Source organism: Macrobrachium nipponense, chromosome 24 (genome assembly GCF_015104395.2).
Source record: "Macrobrachium nipponense isolate FS-2020 chromosome 24, ASM1510439v2, whole genome shotgun sequence".
Classification (NCBI taxonomy): domain Eukaryota; kingdom Metazoa; phylum Arthropoda; class Malacostraca; order Decapoda; family Palaemonidae; genus Macrobrachium; species Macrobrachium nipponense.
Window position 1 is genome coordinate 69,859,110 of NC_061091.1, and position 17,345 is coordinate 69,876,454.

Here is a 17,345-nt window from a genome sequence, read left to right on the forward strand (position 1 = left end):
CAATTGTAGAAAACGAGAGAGAGAGAGAGAGAGATTATTTAATAAATTTATTATGCCCAAAGACGTCAAACAAAGTTACATATTAGCAGTTACATACAGTACATCAGAAATCAACAGAAAAAAAATTACAGCATTGAATCATCGGTATATCAGTTACAAAAATAATATATATGAGATCGTATTAACAGATTCCTGACAGCGGGGCAATGAAGGCAGTAGTGTTCAAGGTTATTGGCATTAGCAAGGTTACACAGTTTACAAGAGGTGTAGTGTGGTATATATAGTGTCTGTCCAACCTGCCACACAGGACGATATCCTGGCACTTACGACATTATGCCTACACACCATAAGTCCACGTCGCTGGTACTTGTGACGGCTCTGCAGAAAGTTATCATGATGTTGTATGGAAACACTAGTGTCCTTCTCTGCATCCCTGCGCTGTACTGTACAGGCAAAAGCTGCTGGATATATTCTATATTTAAGGCAGCGAAGTGAGGGCTCAACATTTCTGTCATCAAGGTCCAGCGTGCAAGCAGCTTTAGCAAGACTGTCCATCATGTCATTCCAGCAAGCCCAATATGGGAGGGCATCCACATGAAGGACAAGACAAGCGAGGCATTGTAAGCAGCAGCGAGTTGACACAATATGTCTTGCACAACACAGCCACAGCTGGGCCTAGAAGATGTCAGTGCCTGGAGAGCAGATTTGGAGTCCCATATACCTTGAAGTTTGCAATAGTGGAACTGGATGGAACTGGATGAGTTTGGCAATCTGCGACCATGCCACCCACCCTCAGGAGATTCTAAAGGGGGGAGAACATAGCACATGCTGCACTTCCATCTGCCTGTACTGAGCCGTCAACGTAGATGTGGTGTCCTGCAGGAACTGAAATTGACACTTTGGATATTGTTTCCAAAAACCAGCTGCTTCTGTAGACTGGTATGGGCATCTTTAGAGGTTGGTGTGAAAGTGACAGCAGGAATAGGAACCCGCCATGGTGGCAAATCTTGGATGACTGCTTGCTCAGGTACACTGATATCAAGGTGTCGAAGATTTTCATATACTGCCCTAACTAGGTTATGGCCCCCTGGCCGGAGTTGAGGTCTTGGTGCATCTTCATCAAGTGATGCTCTGAGGACAGCAGAGAAGTTTGGAGTAAATTGTGGAGAGTGTAGACATTTAACAGAAAACAAAGTTACATTGGTATAAATTCTCTCTATTAATGGAGGTAACATGAGTTCGGTTTGCATGTTGACTATCCGAGTGGAAGGAGGGCATCCTAGGATAAACCTCATTACTCTATTTTGGAACAGTTCTAGAGGTTGTAATGCCTGTCTGAGTAATTGAATTAGAGCAGGAGATAAATAGTCAACAACTGAACTTAGGAAGAGGATATAGAGGGTTTTAGCCACGGGGATAGATATGCCTGTGGCCCTGGTGGCAAGCAACTTGATGGGAGTGAAGCGAGGCTCCAGTCGATCCAGTCCAGAAGGTTGTCGTGCAGGTATAGCAGGGGTGATCCTGACTGGTGCACCTAGATATGAATACTGTGTGCAGTGAGGTATAATATTCCCACCCATAATGAACACTGGCAGGACTCGGAGATTCCAGGCAGAGAAGATTCTGCTTTTTTCTGGGGAGAGTATGAGGCCACAGGAGGTACAGGACCTGTAGAAGTCTTGAAGGACATGCTGAAGGTCTCAAATGGTAGTGGAGTGGATGCAGACATCATCAGCATAGCAGGTTACAGTGGTTCCAGGGATAGCAGGGAGGAGAGACAGTACACGGTGCATAAGAATATTAAAAAGAAATGGGCTCAATACACTGCCCTGAGGTGTGCCAAGCTCAAAATTTCCATAGGAGCTACATGCACCCTTAAAGAAAAAACACTGATTTTCTGTTACTGAGATAACCGTTTATCCACTTCAGAAGGTTTCCTCTGACTCCAAATTCGACAAGCTGATCAAGAATTATATCCCTGTTGGCTATATCAAAAGCACTTTTGAGGTCAAGGAAGGCAACTACACTGTTGGAGGACAATCGGGAGTAGAGTTCAGCTAAACAGTGATGAGTACTCCTCTGTGGAAGAAAGCCATACAAATGGGGAGAAAGTTTTTCTTGTAACCAGTACATTAGCCTGGTTAGTAATATGCTCAAAACACTTTACTAAAAACATGAGGTGGGAGGGAGATAGGCCGATATTTATCAGTTCCAGGCTTTGGGATAGGAATAATTGTGCTAATGGTCCAGGCAGAAGGTACATATCCATGTTGGTAGCAAAGATTATACAATTGTAGAAGAGGATTGCCAAGGAACCTTCTGGAGGAGACGAAGCAACTGATTAGTAAGGCCATCATCTCCAGGAGTAGAATTTTTATTTCCCATAACAGCACGTCGCAACTCATCCTCGGTGATCAGCTCTTTGTCCTCCTCGTCTGATTCCAACAATGCAGCCATCAGACGAAGGTTGCGTAAATTGCTCTGGGAAGAAAGTGCTTCTTGGATTTGTACAGGGAGGAGATTACTGGACCGTGACTGGGTGACCAAGTAGTGATGAGATCCTGGGCATATGCTTGGACTGTGATGAAGTGCACATGTGGTTATTTCTTGACAGTCCTTTGATGAGATGCCCACCATGGTCCAACGCTAGTCTGGTGGTTAATTAGGTCAGTGTATTTATAACACTCAGTGTAGACACACTTCTGGAGACCAACTAAATCATCCCATAATGCCATAATGTTCGGAAGATCTTGTCCGGTCAAAACGGTCGGTCCGGACAAGATCTTCCGAACATTATGGCATTTCTCCTCGTACTGGTTGCTTGCTGGCCAAGCCAACCAGATCACCGATTTTACAGCACGTAGAGGAATGTAATACAGGTAGAAGATTGGAAAATTTTAGTGTGCTTGGTACTTTTAGAGAAGAGTCATTATTGAGAATCTCTGAGTCAATAGAAATATTTTTAAGGAAACCAGATCTTAACCTTGACAATTCATCTTATCCCTTGCTTTTAATATAAATCATTCAGTCATTCATTTGTAGTGTAAACTTTCCATCTCTGTCTCCCACCATTCTCTTTTTAGTATACCGTTGTAATTTATTTAAAGATCTTATAATTTATTTATTTATTTTTTTTTTTTTTGTTTTTTTTTTTTTAGTATGAGTGGTGCAATTTGATTTTAAAGATTTTAACCATTATTTCTTATTGTTGCTACTTTTACTCAGCTTTGTCAGCCAATAATTACATATTCTTGTAACTACCATTAAAATACTGTATGTCTCTTTTTAGGCTTGAAAATGTTGTTATGAAGAAAACAACGAAACGCGTCGCAATAAAAATGTGGTGCTCTTAACCTACGCTCTTCTTTTCCTACTGAGATTGAGATTTCCAAAACATCTGTCTACTTTCACTATATATATATATATATATATATATATATATAATATATATATATATATATATATATGCGTGTGTGTGTGTGTGTGTGTGTGTATGTTATATATCTATATATGATATATATATATATATATATATATTATTGTATTCAAATCCAAAATAAACAACTCCAAAGTCTTTTCTGCGCAATCGAGTTTTCTGTATAAGCAGCAGCCCATGAAGTTTTCAGCCACGGCCCGGTGGTAGCCTATCGTTTAGCATTGCCAGATGTACGATCGTGGCTAATATTAACCTTAAATAAAATAAAAACTACTGAGGCTAGAGGGCTGCAATTTGGTATTCCCATATATACTGCTCCAAAATTATGTATTTATGCTAAGTTCCCTTTCCTTCACGATAAAAGTTTTAAAAAGAAATCCATTAATTTCATTCAAAATGAATTGCCAGCAGTTAATTTGAAACTGATCCCACGAAATCCTCCAAATTGACGTTCTTTTTTCAGAGGGAGAACAGACTGAGCCCTTCCTTGACATCCAGCATCGTTTATAAACATACTTGTCCCAGATGTAGTCTGGGAACTTACGTTGGATGTACGAGGAGGCTTCTCAGGTTCCGTTTCTGCTCCCATCAAGGTGTCAGCTTTAGGACAGGATGCATATTGTCCAATCCCTAATTATCTAATATTCGGAATCACTCCCAGATTTGTGGTGCCCGCTTGGACATAATGATTTTAAGATTATTGGATCTGCAAGTAGAGACGGCGAGTTGATGGTGTTGGAGTCACTCCTTATAAAAATTAATGTACCAACACTAAACACCCAATCGTCGTCCACACAACTGTTTTTAGCATAACTTCCTGTTTGTTTACTCCCCACGTTCGTTTTAGTCATATTTCTTAAGGTTATTTTCTCTTAGCCTTTTTAGTCACTTTCTAACTCTTACCTTGGTAGGTGTTCCTTTCGAGTTCTCGTTTTAATTGTTTCTATTTGAAAATGTCAAATATTTTTTGTGCTTTTTTTAGATTCTTTATGAGTAAGTGGTGTTTTAGTATTCATAGTATATCATTTCCAGCCTTTAGGATGCATCATGTGATGTGAAACGTTGGCGTAATAAACGATACTTGTGAAAGACATTAAGCCTTCACCTCTTCAATCTGGATGTTGGTCTGGTCTGCTACCCCTATGATTCTTCCTTCTATATATATATATATATACATATATATATATATATATATATATATATATCATATATTATATATATATATATGTGTGTGTGTGTGTGTGTGTGTGTGTGTGTGTGTGTGTGTGTGTATGTAAATTTATCTACTGTTAAATCAGGATAGGTCTCAAGTATAAAAAGACCCATTAAACACTGGTTTAAAGACTAAGGACTAATTTCGGTGGACTGGCTCCCACCCTTATCAACTAGTGAATTCACTAACTTGATTAGGGTGGGAGGCAGTCCACCGAAATTAGTCCTTAGCTTTAAACCAGAGTGTTTTAATGGGCCTTTTATTCTTTTATATATATTATATAAATATATGTATACATATATATATTTTATATATATATTATATTATATATATATAATACATATATATATATATTATATAATATATATATATATATGAATAATTATCACTTCACCGTGATTCATATAAATTATCGCGCTACAAATGTCTTTTAATATCTTATTCGCTCTACCTCGGAATTGATATATTTTCAACAATAAAAAATTCCCCTTCGGTTTACATATATGAAAAATAAAATCAATAAAGTTAGATAGAGCGAATTAGATATTAAAGGACATTTGTAGCTCGAATAATATATATATATATATATATATATATATATATAATATATATATATATATATGTATATATATATATATATATATATATATATAGTATATATATATATATATATATATATATATATATATATATATGTATATAGTATATATATATATATATATATATATATATATATATATATATATATATATATATATATATATATATAGCGTCCTTGTAGCATTAGTCCTATATTGATTGCTGTCATTTTTTGACGTTGGTCCCAGACTTGGGATCATCATATTGGCATCACCTCCAAAGTTTTGGGAGAAATGGCGGAAGATATTTTGGTAAAAGGAAAAAATTTCTTTGCAATGTAAGAGAAATAATTGGACGAACATTGACACATTGCGGGATTTTTATTTGCATTCGACAGTTTTCCCACAATTTCGTATTTGCACAATTTAACTTATAATAAATCTATCTCACCAATTTTGGATTCTTCTTTATAGGATTAGAACGTTTTCCATCATCAGCTAAATTATCTTTTAGGTGCTATGAAGGTAGGAAATACTTATTAAATAACGTGCCATTGCATTTGTAATGTTGGCAAGAAAATCATATAGAAAATGCTTCTAAAATGTGTAATTATTGTAAACGTTAGAACACAACTCACCTTCGACAATAGGTAATGTTCTGGGCAAGAGTAAAATACTAAGACTAAATGATACATACTGTCATGTTGAAAACAATATTTTCTTGATCGATAAGGACACATACTACCAAGTCACCAGCTGTAAACACTGACTGATCAGTTGAGAGAGGAGAGAGAGAGAGAGAGAGAGAGAGAGAGAGAGAACGGAACAAATAATGACAGTAAATATTCAGAGGAAGGAGTTGGAAACGAAATTCATTTGTTCCCTTTAATACAGATCACTTGTTCTACTAAAATATATTACACATAATTCGAGCGATTGCACAAAAATACAACGACGCCAATGAAGCCAAGACTAAAAAAACAAACGTGAACTTTTATATTGGAACAGATGAGGGGAAATGCTTGATCTTCTATATTAGAGATTTATTTTATCCACGTCGAGATGTTAAAAGCGTAATTGTTCTAGGACTTTTAAAGCTTTTCATGAACGGTGGCAAGGCTGGAATTATTCCGAATTGTACAAATAAAAAAAAGTAGCTTTTAATCAAACCCCGTAAAAACTCATAATAATCAATAATCTTTCATTCATTTTCGTTTAACCTCACAATACCAAATGCTAAGGCCAAAGCAGAATGCTTTACTGTTACATAGGTCTAGTGTAGCTACTTGGTTTTGTAGCACTGGTCACTTACACCATACTTGCTTTCCAGGTCAGGAACATTGGTCATCACTTATGAGTTTTTCATTTAGAATTTGTCTCTATACAAGTTATGATAACATTACACGAAATGATTACTTTACAAATAAATGTAGAGATCCGTGCGAACGCACATTTAATACATATGAAACGGGCATTCAAAAGTCCATTCATCTTAGAACTAGTTATTTGTGCCCTGTGCTGCAGAACTGGGATCTCTTGAAGCCAAAGGGAGAGGTGGGTTTACACAGCTGATCTATTTGAGTGTATTTGATTTTCGTGCTTCACTTACGTTTTTATTTTTCTTTGTTTTGTTTTTGGCAAGTATCTTTAGCCTTATGCTTTTTAATCTAGTACCATCATAATCATCTCTTATTTCTATTAATTGGCTTAAGGGCATTTGAAAAATATAGGCTGACCAGTTGCATATACAAACATACATACATACATACATACATACATACATACATACAAATACATACATAACATACATAACATCATACATACATACATACATATATACATATGTATGTATGTATTTTACTTATATATATATTTACATATACACACACACACATATATATATATATATATATATATATATTTATATATATATATATATATATATATATATATATATATAATATAATATATATATATATATAATATTTATGTATGTATTTTACTTTGGCGAAGTTTTTGACAGACTTATTCTCCTTCCTAAACCTTGCTAAGTTGTGATATCAGGATCCCCAGATCTGCATTCAGATACCATCCAGTACAGCAGGAAACTTGTAGCGTCAGGAGGACAACGAGAGCAAGGGATCAAATCCGAAGTGAATAAGAGCAAGTTGTGAAGAGTCGTCAAGATGGGTGTTGGGAACTGGAGCCAAAAATGCAAAATGGTTTTGTTTGAGGGTTGCAAGAGAAACATAACCGAAGTTCGATTTGCTGTCCGGCTCGATACGTCACTGATCAAATGGAAAATCCTCTTATGCTTCATTAATGGGTATATGAAGAGTCAGCTAGAAAGACTTATAAGTACCGAGAGGAGAGCGAGAGCGGAGCACGACCGGACCTAGAGTGCGAACCGAGCCTATGTTACCGAGCAAGCGTTTCTTTGTGCTTGCCTGAATGCTTGCCTCGTATTGTGGAAGGATGGAAATTTATTCCTGTCCGAAAGTGGCCAATCTCCTCGGGAAGGGAAGGACTTTGACGAGGAACTGGCCATGATGAATAACTACAAATAGAAACAACAATTTGTAGTTAAAATGTTCCTTCATTAACAACATCACGAGAAATGCTAATGGTGGTAGTTGTGAAACGGAAGTCTTGCTAAGTTTCAGTGCTTATCTGGCGTCCTTTCAGTCCATTCATTCATCTTTATTCACATTGGAAGATGAAGACTGGGAAAGCCTAATAGAACTACGTCAAAGCCATAGAGGTATGCCCCTTTTCCAGATGCCCATCAACTTTTTTTTTCTTTAAGTTATGCCGTTATGTTTTACCATCTTTCCGAAGGTAGTCGACGGAATAGAGTTGCATGTAAGTGTTTTTTTATCTGTTTATTGTTTATAGTTAACCAGCCTTTAATAATTACGTAAATGGTTTTACTAAAAAGGAAGGTGATTTATATATGAAAAAATCATTTAAGTCAGATCAAAATAGATGGAAGTGATAATCAAGGGAATATAGAGGAAATGAAGCATTTTGAAAGGGTGATTTCACAGTCTAAGCCAACGTTTGTTTCTATGAGAAAAGCTCAGTGAGAGCTTAACGGGGAAAACATCATGTTAAAATGGATGAAATTTGATGTATATATAACATTACTTAAATCATAGTTGTTCAGAATCAGCTATTTATGGAAATCTATATAAACTTTGTCTTTTTTTACACATTTTTCTTAATTCGGCGCAAATCTGCTTGTAAAGAAGACTTTCTGAAGTAATTTTTCATTGTAGCAGAATCTACTCAACAACAGATTGTCAAGTAGTACAAGCAAGTCCACGGACATTTATTTCGCACCACATTGTTTATCCGGACCTTAGTCATCAGGAGTACATTTTTCTGTTTACGCTGTTTACTGCGAACGTTTCATTGCAGGTTGGGCAGGTGTCTGTCCATGGAGTGATCTTAACATTTTTGCTTGATTGGCAACGCTCATATTTCCAATGGGTTAGTCATACAGTTCTTCTCCATTTGCTCATGAAAGTTATCCAGTATACTCGTATGTGTTACGGTAAGATTGTGAAACCAAGGATATCACAAAATCTCTGAAAGGTTGTGAAACCAAGGATTTCACAAAATTCCTGAAAGGTTGTGAAACCAAGGATTTCACAAAATCCCTGAAAGGTTGTGAAACCAAGGATTTCACAAAATCCCTGAAAGGTTATGAAACCAAGGATTTCACAAAATCCCTGAAAGGTTGTGAAACCAAGGATTTCACAAAATCCCTGAAAGGTTGTGAAACCAAGGATTTCACAAAATCCCTGAAAGGTTGTGAAACCAAGGATTTCACCAAATCCCTGAAAGGTTGTGAAACCAAGGATTTCACCAAATCCCTGAAGTTTTCAAGTAATTCGTTAAATCACAAATCACTTGGGGACATTTTGATCCCCGAGGGTCTAGTACTAAACACTGCGAAACAGTGATTCGCCTACAGTTCCGCCGTGTGTAGTAGCTACTAACCCCTTGGAGATCAAATGTCCCTAAGCGAATTGGTGATTTCACGAATTCCCTGAAAATTTCAGAGATATCGTGAAATCCCTGGTTTCACAGTCTTACCGTAACATATGCACGGAAGAATGTAAGTCCACTGCTTCAGTTTTTTTCCCTGCTCCGGTGTATCATTCCTATAAGCGATTCACTTCACATCTGCTTCTTCTCTTCCCTTCTTGTACATGGCTTTGAGGAAATGACACTTCTGACAGCTTCATCGTTTTTAGCCTTGTTGTTCCATTCACTTAAAAATGTCCAATATTGGCAAAAAGAATCAGAGGAATGGCATCCAATCTGTTTATGGTTTAGAGTGATGCCTTTTTTTGGTTGCTTATGAAACATTCCCATCCAAACGTTAGCGAGGAAGAGTTTGGTCTCTCTGCTGAAGTTTCTTCTTGTGTCACTTTTGGAGGAATCTGGGGCCGCTACCAACTCCTGTTGTGGTTTTGTTTGCTTCGTCGTTCCTTTAAATTAACAGTAGGCACTATCATGGCTGACTTTAACCTTGAATAGAATAAAAAAAAAAAAAACTACTGAGGCTAGGGGGCTGCAATTTGGTATTGTTTGATGATTGGAGGGTGGGTGATCAACAAACCAATTTGCAGCCCTCTAGCCTAAGTAGGTTTTAAGATCTGAAGTCAAACAGAAAAAGTGCGGACAGGCAGATAATGCAATCTCAATCATTTTCTTTTACAGAAGAGTAAAGCTACTTTTCCAATTAACCTACGTAATAAAGGTTAAACAAATCTGCATTTCTGCTATTGTCTTTTTAACTGATGAGGGTACTTAGAACAATAGATTTGAAGTCTTTAAAAGGACTTTGAAAAGTAGGCATGTTTTAGTTCATACTAGATATACTAGGCAAGCAGGACACCTAATTAGTTAAAATAACGACTGGTATTTAGTCAAAGTTGATGATCTGAAGGGTATATCGCAATGCATGTATATTCTAATGAATAAAAACAGACAAGTGTAAAGTGTATATATATACATATATATATATATATATATATATATATATATATATATTATATATATATATATATATTATATATATGTGTGTGTGTGTGTGTGTGAATGACCCAAAGAGGGTCATCGTCTCATTTTGTTTGAAATTGTCTCGGCAAAATGGAGATTTTCTTCGAGGTGGTTTCCTTTAATCCTTCTCTTCCTCCTCTTGCTTACCGTCCTCCACAATGTTATTGACACTATTCTTATGCCTGGTGAAATAACGGAAGTCGATGTTTTGTCGAAGGGAAAATGAGATAAGAATTTCTTTAATAGCGTAATGATAGGCTCATGTGTGCCTGAATATTTTTGTTTATCTGTTGGGCTGTCGTCACAATTTTGTATAAGGATATCAAGTTGAAAAAGCTTCCAAAATATCCTTCTTCATCATTATTTCATTTTTATTCATGTCCTGAATAAATGTCAAAGGGCAGAGGGTTTGCAAGTTTCCTTCTCTCTCTCTCTCTCTCTCTCTCTCTCTCTCTCGTCTTTCTCTCATCCTCTTCTCTCTCTCTCTCTCTCTCTCTCTCTCTCTCTCTCTCTCTCTCATTACACATTTGTGTTTACAGAAAATCAAAGAGAAGGTTTTTAACTTTTACCCCCACGAAATGATTATGGCATAACCTAACCTTCCATGGACTATCATGGTTTGTCAAGTAAATTTTCTTAAGCTTCTGTGACCTTGTCGATACGGACGAAAGTTAGGTCAATAGAGCTCTTGATTTAGGGTCAAGTTGCTGACGGTGTTGTGCTTCACACGTTGACCAGCAGGGTCCTATATCTTGCTTTGAAAGCAGAGTTTTGAGCAAGTCAAAGGCACGCCCATAAATAGGAGCATTTGGCTACACTGTCGTAAAAGAGCTGTGAATAACTTCTTCATAGTCCATCACGTCGCAGTTAAGTTGGCAGTCGGCAGCAGTAGGAAAAATGTCCACAATAAGTTTGCTCTCGATTATTTCGTGAAATAGCGCATAATCATGAAAACCAAAGATTTATAACTATGTGTACAGCAATAAACTAAATGCGGCATTTTGTGGCATTTTCAAAAACGTCGTCATATTATCCAAATCATTTCTGGGCGAGAAGGGAATATGAGATAGCATTATTAACCCCAGGATGATAAGGACGACCAACCATCAGGGAATACTTTTGAAGAAAGTGGAATACAAACAATGATACGTCATATACCAACAACAGTACGTCATTTCGAGACAGCGATATTCCTTTTATTTTATTTCATTTATTTTTTAATCGACCTTCGTAGTAACGGAATTAAAAGGGGTAACGTATATTCAGCCCCTTTAATGGTCCGCTGTTATGGTGGCTAGCGTCGTGGTATGCCGCTCAGATGTCACTGGTTCGCGCCCTCCCCCAGGCCGATGAAAAATCACTGGCTCTGTACCATGATCAGTTACTGCTGCAATGTGCGGTCTGCAGTGGGAGGTTAAAACCAACATTCTTATGAAGCTTGAATTTCAAGTCACTTAACGCATCATCACTGATGCTTCACTATTCTGGAGATCCTACTTTATGGCATTCATATCTTATCAACCATCTTTTTCTGCACGAGAAGAAGGGAGGTTGCTAATGACCTCCATAACTCAAGGCATTTCTAGTTAACTAGAATCTTATGGTTTGTTAATATGAGAAATACCTAAAAGCTTCTTTCACAGCCTAGTGACTTTTTGGGCGTTTTTTTTTTTTTTTTTTTTTTTTTTTTTTTTTTTTAATCTTGACTTGAAGTTTTTTGTAAAGGTTAACTTCATCTTACAATTTTCTTTCCTTTATCTCAGTATAACAAGAGAATGATATGCGTTCGGATAATCGCCTCTACAAACCATAAGAGACACAGTTGATTTAAACTCCTTGTCCTGACAAACGGCCTTCTAGTTTTTGTGAGGTTAAGATTTTCGTTCAAAGAGTTTCGAAGGAATTTTCTGGTTGCGATTATCCTCTTCTACTCTCTCTCTCTCTCTCTCTCTCTCTCTCTCTCTCTCTCATCGTAGGGTAATAGATATTCTCTCAGATAATTATTGATTGAAAAACTCTGAAAAGAGAGCACTGGAATTCTAATCATAAACTGTCTTTTTGTGTAAATTTTGTCAGGTAATGTTTATTATCCTCAGATATTTGAGAGAAAGAGAGAAAGAGAGATAGAGGAAATGGGGGGGGGGGGGGGGGGATATTGACCCCAACATACGGAAATTGATAGTAGTTCTTAAATGTTGTCCTGTACAGTTGAAAGATAACGTACGTTTCCTGGGAAGGAAATTATACTACAACATTAACGGAAAAATTGATATTAGTTCATTAAAAATGTTGTCCTGTACAGTTGAAAGATAACGTACGTTTCCTGGGAAGGAAATTATACATGCTTTTTTATGTAATCGAAATGAACGACTTCATTGTCAATTCACTGAATATTTCATGAAAAATATACAAAAATTGAACAGTAAAGTTATGAAATGAAACTAATTCATTTTATGATTCATGTTATCAATCTCCCAGGAGGCAATGAGGCGCCGAGTTCTTCAATGGCAGAGCAACCTGACACAAAACAAAAGCAAAAAGTAGAGTTGAAAAGAATGGAACAATAATCTTCCCTGCAACAGCTGCGGAAGCGTCTGCTTTTAAGTCGAAGACTAAACACCATTAATACGATTTGGAAAAAATGATTCATTGCGGGTCGACCCTTTTTTGCAAAGCCTCCGAAATAACGAAAATAGTTCAATAAGTCTCAGAGCACTGTCTTCATTCCGGCAGTTCCATAAATTGATAAAAGCAATGGATGAAAGGCATCTAATGAATAGGGGCATTTTGTTAAGGAATTATCCCCTAATAAATCAAACAAAAACTTAATAACGCATCCAGCTATGATGGTATCTAGTGGGGAAAGAGTGAAAAACCAGGTTTGCCAGAGTTCTATTTGGCTTTACCTAATCAGAATTGGAGATAAAGTAAGGTTACAGCACTTCATCATTACAAAGAAGTCCTTAACGCAATGACGTTAACATTGCTAAGATTCCATGCAGTTTAGAGATGGCCTAAGACCAGACTGAGATGCAAAGGAGGCTCGGTATGCACACTCTACCCAAATGACCTACGAAGGAATCATAATCAAACTTCAAATTGATGTGGATCGTTTTTCAATTGTCATTATGATACTCTCCAAATCACCGAGTACAAACAATTGCTATCTCAAGAGGAAATCTTTAACGGATCCCTAATACCGGAGTTCTCAAACTTTGGTGCCCGGACTTTTAGCTCCCAATGGCTTCAAGCAGGGTATTTGAAACTGAGGGTATGAATGCTACGAAGTAAAGGATGATGTTCAGAACAGATGAGCGTCAACGGTAACGCGTCAAGTAAACGCTAAAACACTCGGCGAAGAAGCTCTGTTTAAGTTATTGTCTTTTAATGCGATAACTACCAATTCGAAAATAACAACAACAACAACAACAACAACAACAGCAACAACAACAACAATAATAATAATAATAATAATAATAATAATAATAATAATAATAATAATAATAATAATCAAATGGAAGTCCTCGCTCTCCCAAAATAACGTCTGATTTTCGGTATGACTTAATTAAGTGTTACGATCAAATATCATCGACAACAAAAAATAATAATAATAATGATAACTGGAAACTTCTAACATTCATTAGTTAAGTGATAAAAAATATTATGAAACTAGTGAAATCTAAAAGTACGCACAACTGTACCTAGAAAATAAAAAATAGGCGCGATTAAATGAATAAAACAGGATAATTCAGAACGACAGACCTGATATAACATTCTCGTGGGAAGTTGAAACCGATCTTCCACCCAGGAGCTTTACGCTCATAACTAATGGACCACAAAGTAAGGCTCCGTGACAGTAACAGAAGAGAGCTTCAGGGTAGGCTCCACTTTGGAGGGGTGCCGATCGTAAAAATATTTGCCAAAAATACACTAATCAAGACAGGCTAATGAATTTATCACTTTCTTTGAACTGGTCTTTTAGGCCTATTCCATGTCTTGAGGCATTGCGATGATAGGAAAAGACACACCCTACATTTATTAATTGATTCTATATTTTAGTTTTCTGTAAAAGAAATCTATTGAGATGGCTTTGTCTGTCTGTCTGTCTGCACTTTTCCTGTCTGCCCTCAGATCTTAAAAGATCTTAAAAATGACTGAGGCTAGAGGGCTTCAAATTGGTATGTTGATCATCCACTTTCCAGTCACCAAATATACTGAATAGCAGCCCTCTCGTCTCTGCAGTATTTATTTTATTTAAGGTTAAAATTATCCATGATCCTGTGTGTGGTAATGCTATAGGTGCCATCAACACAGGCCACCACTGGGCCTTGGGTGAAAGTTTCATGGGCCATGGCTGAGAGTTTCATACCGCATTTACGCTGTACAGAAAACGCGATTGCCCCGAAGGAACTTCGGCGCAATCTTGACCTATTTCTACTAAAGCCTGCCCAGAGAGATGAAGCTCCTTGCTCTTGCCTACTCCTGAAAGAATTGTAACTTGAGTGTCATTTTCTGCTGCCATTCAAACTTCCAAGTTCCGAGAGCCGTCATTCGAGAAGCTGGAACGCTCAGTTTCATTTCGTCCCTTTCCACTTGCACAGTAGGAATCTCATTCCTACTTTTAGCCGACTCCGCCAGTTCTGAGATTACTTCGCCGTTTGGATGGAACTCCTCATTACCCAAGGGAGCTGTCTGTTGATGTTTGGGAATTTTTATAGGAAAGAGTCTGATTCTCTCTCTCTTTCTCTTTCTCTCTCTTTTACACACACATACACACACACACAAACACACACACACACACGAACATACACATATGCCAACACACAGTGAATTCCTGACGTGTTCTTTCTTGCTTGCATTGCTGGATATGGCTACCATGTATTTTTGAATGAAATTCTGAACTCAGGTTTTAACATGGAGTAATAATTGATATGGGAGTGGAATAATGAACACAGAAATAGGGGTGTTATTGCTGAATAGGAACGATGGTAAGGAAGTAGTGGTATAGAAGGTAAAGTAGAGATTATGTGAAAGTATAAGGAAAATTATGATAATGAAAAGTGAGGGAAGATATCGAGCTGTGCTTGAAGATTAGGTCAATGATGCACAGGAAGGGACTTCTAAAGTAAATAATGAAAATCATACTTACCTAGAATTAAAACTTAATATTTTTGATGAAGCATTTTAAGTAATGTAACGCTTGTATGAATTATAAATAAGTAAAATTAGAATATGTTTTTTCAGTGCCAGTGAAATACACTCCCTGTGCAGAAATACACTCCCTGTGCAGAAATACACTCCCTATGCAGAAATACACTCCCAGTGCCAGTGAAATACACTCCCTGTGCAGAAATACACTCCCTGTGCAGAAATACACTCCCTGTGCTTTACACCTTTCTGTGTCCTTTGAAGAGACTTGATCTTTACGATTGCCCTGACGAATCTATCAAAGTTCATTTTTCTCTGACTCAAAAGTATCTTTTTTCCAAAAAGACGATAGTGACAGGCTTCAAAAAAATTTTCTTTTCAATAAAACCGAGATCTTTCACTCCTCGCCAGGGAAACACACTTCATAGAAACTTTACGTACTAATGCGTACCTCTATATTTTGAGTGTTTGGCGCCACGCGAAGAATGGAATGAATTTACTTTTGTACTTTTTTTCTTAATATATTATATTATATATATAATATATATATATATATATATATATATATATATACAATGAAAAAAAGACGTAGAAACTCCAAACTCGCAAAACTGGTGGACCGACCATCACAGATCAGTTGTCATTGAGTTGCTTTCCTTTTGACGATCTTAAATCGCGTAGTATTTTCTAATTCTCTTGTTTTCTCAGTAAGGGAATCACACGCCTTGCTTTCTGTAGTGATTCCCGACCCCTTTTTTCGCTCCTACTCTATAGTATCTTCTTTCCTTTCGAAATGTCCCATGTCAATGATTGACAGTTGTCAATTTATCTTAAAGAATAAAGAATACATGCCTACGAATCACTGAACAAAAGATCAAGTCCAGTTTATAATCATGGATGGGGACCGTAAAGTATCTAAATCTCCAATTAATCAGCGCTAGGCTCATGCCTGTCGCAGTTTAAGCTATGATCAGAATTTATGCGAGAAGAAATATTTTTCGATTTTTTTTCAAAATCATCTTCATGACTTACATCAATATATGTAAAAGAAAATACACTAAGTCATGATATAATTGCCCGCATGTTAAATCTAGTCTGAAGCAGAGGCAGATAGTGTGTTAGAAAGATAAAGAGCAACTTCTGTCTTTCTATTTTTCCTTGATTAACAAGTTAATCTGTTTAAAATCACGCTTATATATCTTACAAGGCTGGAGTTTCCCCTTCATAAAACCAAATAAATAATTGGAAGTCTTGCGAAAAGAGGGAGCGGAGGTCTAGTAAGTAAAAGAATGAACGATTATTAGAACTATTTTCGTATAAAGACTCTGGAATCTGTAAAGCATAATATAATCACTAGGAAGATGGAGCTGAATGGTGTGATATGTGAGAGCAGATTCTAAGGCTGATGATAGTGAGTTTGTTGTGGAATGGGTAAGAATTTATCCCAATAAATCTTAGAGAATGACTCGCTGAAAAGAGTCCCTATGTTTCACTAATTAGTTGCTGTTACTAGTTGGAAGGGTAGCTCTAAATACTTAACTAGACAGCACCCACTTCCATGATAAATATTAGCTGCCGAGACATAAGAGTGGATATGTAACTAATATTAATTTTAGGCGTAAGAAAAGCTAGATGCGCAACAAAGGCCGGCTATATATATATATTATATATATATATATATATATATATATATACTATATATATATATATATATATATATAAATTAGAATTTAAGGCCAAATAAAAAACCGTATATATATATATATATATTATATATTATATATATATATATATATATATTATATAAACCTTTTTCCGACCCACTTCAGGCTAGATCAGCAATGTTTGTGGAAACGAGGCAATTGAAAGATAGCCATATGAATGCTATGTACAGGAT